The sequence below is a fragment of the Myxocyprinus asiaticus genome, chromosome 3 (assembly GCF_019703515.2).
Source record: "Myxocyprinus asiaticus isolate MX2 ecotype Aquarium Trade chromosome 3, UBuf_Myxa_2, whole genome shotgun sequence".
NCBI lineage: Eukaryota > Metazoa > Chordata > Actinopteri > Cypriniformes > Catostomidae > Myxocyprinus > Myxocyprinus asiaticus.
The window spans coordinates 39674171-39682658 of NC_059346.1; positions in this window are offsets into that span (position 1 = coordinate 39674171).

Genomic DNA, 8488 nt, shown 5'->3' on the forward strand with positions numbered 1-8488 from the left:
AATCCTTGTGTTGTGTCATGTTTGCTCAAGTATCGACTGTCAAGTTGACACACCCCCAACCCACATTATAAGAGATTACTATGCCGTGATGTACAAGTCATGGAATATTTGACATTTGAGACATGTTTTGCTAAAGGCAAACATTTTGTCTCTGGGCAGATAATACAGATAATAACCATCATGACATTGACTGTCAACCAACAGGTCAGCACTCATCCAAAAAAAATGCGAGAAATACCTTTGCCACTGAAGACATACCTTGTTACTCTAGGGGTCATGAGGAATACCGAGTTACATAAACAGTTCAGAGTTCATTATTCAGTTCAAAGAGGACACATTGTGGTCTAAAGTTAATATGGTCTAAAGATTGCCCTAAACATACTTAAGTGTACTATGAGGAAACATTCTTCAGCCTTGTACAAATTGAACAATGACATTTTAAAAAGACTTGAGATCCTGTTGCTGGGCATATCAATACAACGAGATCATCAATAACTTTCTATCTGCAGAAATGTCATTTTTAAATGTCACTTTTTTTTCTCCTAATGAGATACTTTAGAAGTCCATTTTAGTCAAATTATGAAGTTTTATTTTATCTAATTTAAGCATTTGTGAAAATTTACCAGCAGAGTATTTTTAAAGTTAAACAGCATTATAAATGCTATGTTAATGCTATTCTTTTTATGACAGGCATGGGCCTAAAACAGTAATAGCATCTCTCTCCTCAACAAGCTGCACATTTTGAGGTATTATTCGTTTGCACAAATGATGCAAGGCAAGTTATGCACCAAAGTGTAATACTTAAATTCATGTGTCTAGAAAAATCCCTGGCATGAGCAATAGTAATAGAAATGCTTGCATTAGCAAGCATAAATAATAAACTTAAAAGGATAGTTCACCCAAAAGGATGATCAGTAAAAAAGGAGTAATATTTTGGACTGTCCTAACCCAAAACCAACTGGATGACTTCAGAAGACATGGATTAATCCACTGGAGTTGTATCTATTACTGTTACTTACTCTCCTTTTTGGAGCTTCAAAGACCTGATCACCATTCACTTGTATTGTATATACCTAGAGAGCTGAAATATTCTTCTAAAGATCTTTGTGTTCTGCAGGAGAAAGAAAGTCATACACATCTGGGATAGTATGAGGGTAAGTAAGTTATGAGAGAATTTTCATTTTTGGGTGAACTATCACTTTAAATGACTGCATATAAAATGTTAAGGCCTTCTGGGAACACCCTCTTTCCTGAGCCTTTTGACCTTTGCTACAATAAAAGTACAAACAAGATTGTTAAATTGCCAGAAAAAATAAAAAAATAAAAAATGTTGACGCTAGTGTTTAGAACAATATAGCCCAGAAAGTTTAATAGAAAATTAAACCACACTTTTAACCAAAGAAAGACGTGTTGGTTTACCAGTAAAACAAAATCTGCCTTAAAATTAGTAATGTTTTTTTTTTTTTACCTTAAATTTATCCTTTCAATACATGTCAAATGTATTCATGTTTATTTGAACACTGTTACTAAAAATGGCAAAAATGTGGGTAAATTAGTTTATGGTGCTATAAAAGTTGATTTAGTAACTGAGAGCAAATTCAAAGGTTGTCTTCTAAATGAGATCAGTGACAGAATGACATATGACCCACTGTCATATTTTCCATGTTTTCTTTAAAACACCTGTCTCATTACCACACCCAAACATTCAAAGTAGACAATGTGGGCAACAATATTTATGTTGAGGATTACACGTTCAAAAGTAGAACATAAATGCAGCTTGCTTTTGTTCTGTGGAAGTTCCCAGAGGGGAGAATTAAAGCAGTAAAACAACACACAAAGCCCCTCTGTATTTAAATAAATGAGAGCAGAACTTGCACTATTGGTGACTACACATGTCACTTTGGATTTGGCAAACATTCAGATTGAATCTATAAAAGCTGAAGGACCAGCAACTTACAGTGCATTTTATCAGTTTGTGTGTTTGCTGGGAATCAAACCCATGAAACTGCTGATACTAGCACCACACGATCATATTGGAACAAAACACTACAAGGTCTGATCACTATATTAGTAAACCACGTCAAAAAGACATGTTTATATCCATAAACTTTACATAGGCACAGAAACAATTACTGTAGGTAAATAAGTATGATGCTGAGAACCACAGAGTTGCAAATGAAGCATCCCAAAATGAAAGTATCATTTGTCAACACCACCACACACCTCTCGCACTCATTTTCTCTGCGAAGGATACATTGTGTTGTCAGATGAGGAATGACAATGTTGTAACCATTACTGCTTTGTAGACTTCAATATTGCTGCACCTGGAGCTAAATTATTTACTTTTCTTCTTCCTCATCAGTAAACTCTGCCTCAAACAATATTTGTACATTTTTATACAGGATTAATCAAAATGAAATTATCCCTTTTTTGGAATGAAATCCCCCCAACTCTTTGACATATCTAAGAGAAAATGTCTCACCACCAGAGCTACCCTACAGGAAGTGAGGGATCCCATCATCTGAGAAGGACCTGGCTGCAGCCTGCAGAATGAGGCGGGGCTACATATAGGGCGGAGCTACACGTGCCACCCCACCCATAACATAGTCTCATTGGTCCATTCATCTTTCATAGACATACATGACAGGAGATATGGTCGTCGTTGCTGGTGTGTTATCGTTGTTTGAGATATACTGAATAGTTGAGCCAAACCATTTGATTATAGTGCTTACTTGTATGTGTTATTCAATCCTAAATTCCATGGATTTTATCCTACATTAAAGTGAGGAACAAATTGGGATTTATAAAGGCTGAAACTGACGTGAAAATGTTCAAAAACAAATGCCAACTGAAAATCATGTATATGTGTTTTTTATGTTTGGTGCTCATGCACCGGTACGTCAGTACAGTATTAAGAGTTATAGCCTGTATGCCTCATGCAATATTCCTTATTTTCCGCTGTAACAGACTATTTATTGACTGACGTTGGTTTCTGTGTGCATGTCAATTAGAAAGTAATTTTTAGGCCGACGAGATAATGGAGCACACATTTTTGGAGTGAGGAGGAGAGATAATTGTTTACAATCCTTCAAAGAAATTAATATGAATCAATATAGAATATGAATGAAAGCACTGCAACTATCTAAAGAATGGCATAACAATTTTCATCAGTTCATCAGCCTCTTGTTTGCTATTGTAGATGGCATAAATTAAAATGACTAAATTCCTAAAATGCAGAGTAATCAACAGATCGAGCAGATACAGAGGGCATGCATAAAGCAAACTTGGTCAATGAAAAAATCTATTATTAATCATGTAAAATAATCACTCATGATGATGAGCTGTTATGGCAGAAACCGTGAGACTAAAAGTGCATGCATGATCTCAGTTTTTTCGAGAATTGCCCGTTGCATACAAGCACATGCCTTATGAATGAATGATTGAACGAATGACATGGGTTTTTGTATTCTGTCCCCCAATATTAGGATATTTGAAAATACGTTTATATTGAGAATCATTACATCTTTATAACTTTTGTGAGAACTGGAGTGTAATTTACAGCTAATTTACAGTAGATGGCGCTGCTGGTTTTCATAACCCATATGTTGGGTTCTATATGTTTATATAACAACAACACTGATACACTTTTTTCATTTGCACTCTATGGTGATATTAAAAAATTAACATATTTTATAATTAATTTAATTCATAATTCAATTCTCTAACCATGCGTTATAATGAAGTCTTTGTGAAATTGCACAACTTTTTGATTTACAGATTTGAACGACAGCAGACAGATCAACACAGTTTGTTCATCAGTCCATGTGACTCAGTCCTACTACATTTGTTTGAAATTACATGTGAGGTACAACACAAGTCACTTACGAGTCATAGCACTAAAATCAAAATGATCTTTCCAAATTATTTCAACACTGACTACGACCGCATTAGAGTTGAATCTTCGCCATAGTAAGATTAGTAATCTTGCCCTCCGCTTACAACACGACTGAAACAACAACAGGCTGCTCAGTCAGACTCTTACTAAATCTGTTTGCAATGAACCGTGAAGTGCAACACAATTTCATATCACTTACGAGCCACAGCACTATAATAAAATTATCGGGCTACACTATTTTAAAACGCATCTCCTATAATGTACACCTATAAAAGATGACCGAGCCAATGAGAGTACATTATGGGCGGGGTGACATGTGTAGCCACGCCTCAATGTGTTGCCCTGCCCCATTCTGCAAGCTGCAGCCAGGGATACTTGGATCATCCCACTGAGCAGATTGCATGCTAAACAACCCTGTTTCCATCTGTATATTTGATTGTAAAACTAGAACAAGGTATGATAGAACTAAAAACTAACTAGATATTTTGGTGCATTATTTCCCATAAAATATGTCTTGAACATATAATTATGCTATATAAAAACAGTTATGGTTTTACTTTCTTACATTAATCAACAGACCTTATGCATAAGTTAAAGGAGTATTAAATACATTAGTTAAGCATCTGTGGCATGCTGTCGGTTTATACAGAATGCATCATAATTTTGACTCTTCTCTCAGTCTCTCTCACAATATGTATGCAACCATACAAGATGACATAGATAGCTAGAGATTAACTTGACACTGAATATTTGACAGCGAAATTATCATTTTATTGTTTTAAATCACTATGCCTATAGGGAAATATATTTTATCATTTGAAATATTTAGCACAAAGCTCATTTCTACATTAGGCTACATTCTCTTTTTGCTTTACCACTGAAGAAACAGTATATGGAAAGCAACACATTGAGGAAGGACTCCCCCTGCAGGAGCATAAATGCAAACACAACAAAATGGTGTGAATCTCAAGATAAAAACAAGAACTTCACGTGATTATTTCTGTTTATTGCAGATGTGGTTTGCTGTACAGACTCAGAGATTAAACTTCCAGTTCCATCAAACCAGAACGATGGTGTGTTAGTATGAACATCAGTGTTTGGAATTGGACCAAGCACTGGATAGTACAGCTATTTTGACATGGTTTCTCCCACCTCACCACCCACCACTGCGAGATTTGTTTGAGACTCAGGAAAAGTCATTTTTAACTTTTAATTTTTAAACCAATTGTTCCATTTCCATTAACAGTGTTTTTTCATTTCATAATTGATTGACATGTCAGATTATGTAGTGTTCATATATAGCCTGTATTTGAAAAAAAAAAAAAAAGAGATAGTTTTTAAAGATAGTTATTAGGTATTTTACTTGTTTCAGAGCTGTTTGCATGGTTTCACTGGGCTTTGAAATGTTATTGATCATTCCTCAACATAAATTTATAGTATTTCTTTAATCATGTGATCAACATGTCCAGTTCATTTGCTATCTCATGTAATCAATTTCTCAAGTTCACACATCATGTTTGCTGATGTTTTTTTTTTTTTTATCACTAGTTGCATTGTTTGCTCAAGCTCATATCAACTCTTGATATCTGTGACATTTAAATAAGTTAATTGTTGTCTTATGTAAATACTCTTCTACACGGGTTACCAGGCCCTTTAGTATGCCTTTAATTTGATACCTACATAGTTATTCTTGCTTTACTCTAGATTGCTTAGTACTAAGTAGACTCCCATATAGAAGTAACACCTCGTTGTTCATCGTGATTAACAAATGTGTAGTCTCCTTAACAAATTTACTAATCAGTAGAATTACATGCTTGCTTTTCTTTCCCAAAGAGAATGCATAGATTTTGATGCCAAGTTTATTTCCATTACATACACAAATATTGGCAACAAATACAGGATACTGCATACTGTTCTGCATGCTTGCAAATATTTCATGCACAACTGTAAATTGGGGTTGTGTCCATTTACAGTGGGCTCTAAATGTCTGATAACACATTGAGATTTTTTCATTAAAACCTGGAAATAAACAAAACACAAACAAAGAAAAGTTAAATGGAGTATAAAGATTCTTCAGTATTTCTATCACTAATCAACATTGACCATGCTGCCCCCAAAAGGTCATATTTCCTTGCTTCCACTGAAGCACACGAGATGCTCTTTGAAACATTCTCACATCATGCTGGATAACATGGATCATCAGGTTTTGCACAAACTTGTAAAGTCCATGCCAGCATGAATGCATGCTGTCATTAAAGAAAATGAGGGACAGACAAAATACTAAATACAAAGTTCTGAAAAGAAAAGAACGCAAAATAAAAAAATCATTTTCACTAGTGGTCTCAGACTTTTTGACTCCACTGTACACAAACAGAAAAACTGAAGTGAACCAGATTTGTTTACATAAATTGTGACCCCATATAAACTGACTGAAGTTTCATGCTCAATGTTTCAGGCTCAAATTTTTTTCACTATGTACTGTATAATATACAGTATTTAATAAAGTTATAAGCTCCACATATCTCTTTTAAATAGTTGTCTTTTGCTTTGAATACCATTTAAATATACACAAATTTAACGCTATTTGTTGGATTAAACAAACCAAACACCAAATCCTGCTGTTGCTTCTGCTACTGCCCCCCTTCACATTCAAACGTGGACTGTTTTTGGAACGCAGCTCAGTGGGGTGTGGTTTGAGCTATCACCCAGCCGGCAAGTACCCATGACAACTATTTGAGCCTGCTGGCAACTCACTGTCTTCGCATGTTCGGGTTGCCATGGCAACTCCCTGCGGGACTCCCCCTAGATCGACAGAAGGGGCGTCCAGTTGACTAACCAGCTCTTCGTCAGAGAGCTGGAGCGAGAAGTAGTGCTGTAGATCTGAGAAAAACCAAAACCCCAAGAGGACATTCTTAGAGGCCTAACATTGTGACTCACCAAAACAAGCTGGGGGAACAACCAAACAATGGCACTTCAACATTCTGAGCTGGTGAATTAGCTTGCTGATGTGTGTTGTATTAATAATTACTCCAAGTAATTTTAAAACCTTTATCATAATGTGTTACAAAAATGAAAGTAAAAAAATCATTTAGATTTGTTCAGTTCCCTAAAAAAAAAAAAATAGACCTGACTGCGCTCACAAACATCACAAGACACTAAAAATTTCAATATTACTCCTGATTATTTAAATAAATACATAAATACAAAGAAAAAAGCTATACACTCTCATGGCGAAATCGTAAGGATTCATACGACTTTTCTAAATTTGGCTATTTCGTATGATATTGTATGACTTTCACTACAGCCAATGACGTTGCTGGACATCGTTTCCATCTAATACGCAACAATTACTTGCTTCTGTCACACACAACAGCTTCCTATCATGTTCACACACTCTACTGATCGGTTAGGTTTAGATAAGGGGTTTGGGTAAGGGCATAATATTAATAAGCATGTCCTTAACGGATCGTGCGCAGAACTCGCGCTTACTTCCGCATTAGACATCTGGGCATTTGCACGTGATGAAATCGTACAAATTTATACGAACGAAATCATACGAAATAGCCAACTCGTAAAATATGTACAAATTTTCATGAGACTGGGTTGGAAAAAAGACACCTTAAAAATTTTTGTAGGCCTGCATTTTAGGTTAACAATAAGCTATATGACCAGTCCAACCACGAAATTATATTTGTACTAGGTGTATATAAACAGAGCTTTGGACTGAGCTTTGTAAAGTAATCTTTATACCCTAGGTAAAGATGTCTCATAAACATCAATTGCACTTAGATTAAGACTCAAATCCCAGATGTGTTTTTTTCTGACAGGTTAAGTGCCTTCAAAATGCAACGATTTCTCTATTTTTCTGCAAAGTAACCCATTTCCAGCCATTTAAATGCTTCTTCACCATCTAAAACAACAATGAAGCAAATGAAAGGCCTTCTAAACAGAAAAAGGCAAAACCTACATTACATTTATTTGCATTTTGTATGAATTTGCTTTTTGATTTTGTAGTATAATACACCATTTTGAAATGAAAGAAGGCTCTCTCCTTCACAAATTTATTTTGTAAAAGCATAATAACTTTTCACAGAAAACATATGCCATTTCAGGTGTCAATGTATGTGTTGAAAAGTTTTATTAATCCATAAAATGCATTTTTGTTTATCATCATATAAAAGTGACAAGGCCTTTTGTTGGCAATATGAAAGTTAGATAAAACATTCTACGCTAATGCAAATGAATAATTGTAGAATTATTTACTTGCAAATCGTGCATTACTATGGCAACTACTACAATACAATTACTATTAAAATCAGACTACTTTGACTGGTACAGCACTTGCAGTGGTTGCCTTTGGATAAGAAATCCACTGTTTTAAACATTTTTGATGCCACATAAACAAACAAACAAAATGTGGAAATTCTTTTTAAAAATGCTTATTTATGGAATTCACTGAAGCACCCTCCTCTACACAGGTGCACGTTGCAGATCTTACAGCCAAAAACACTCTCGTGTCTCAGGCCTTTGTTTGTGCAGTTCCGACAGCGACGTGAGCGTTCTGACATGCGCTCAAGGCAGTGCCCGTACTCC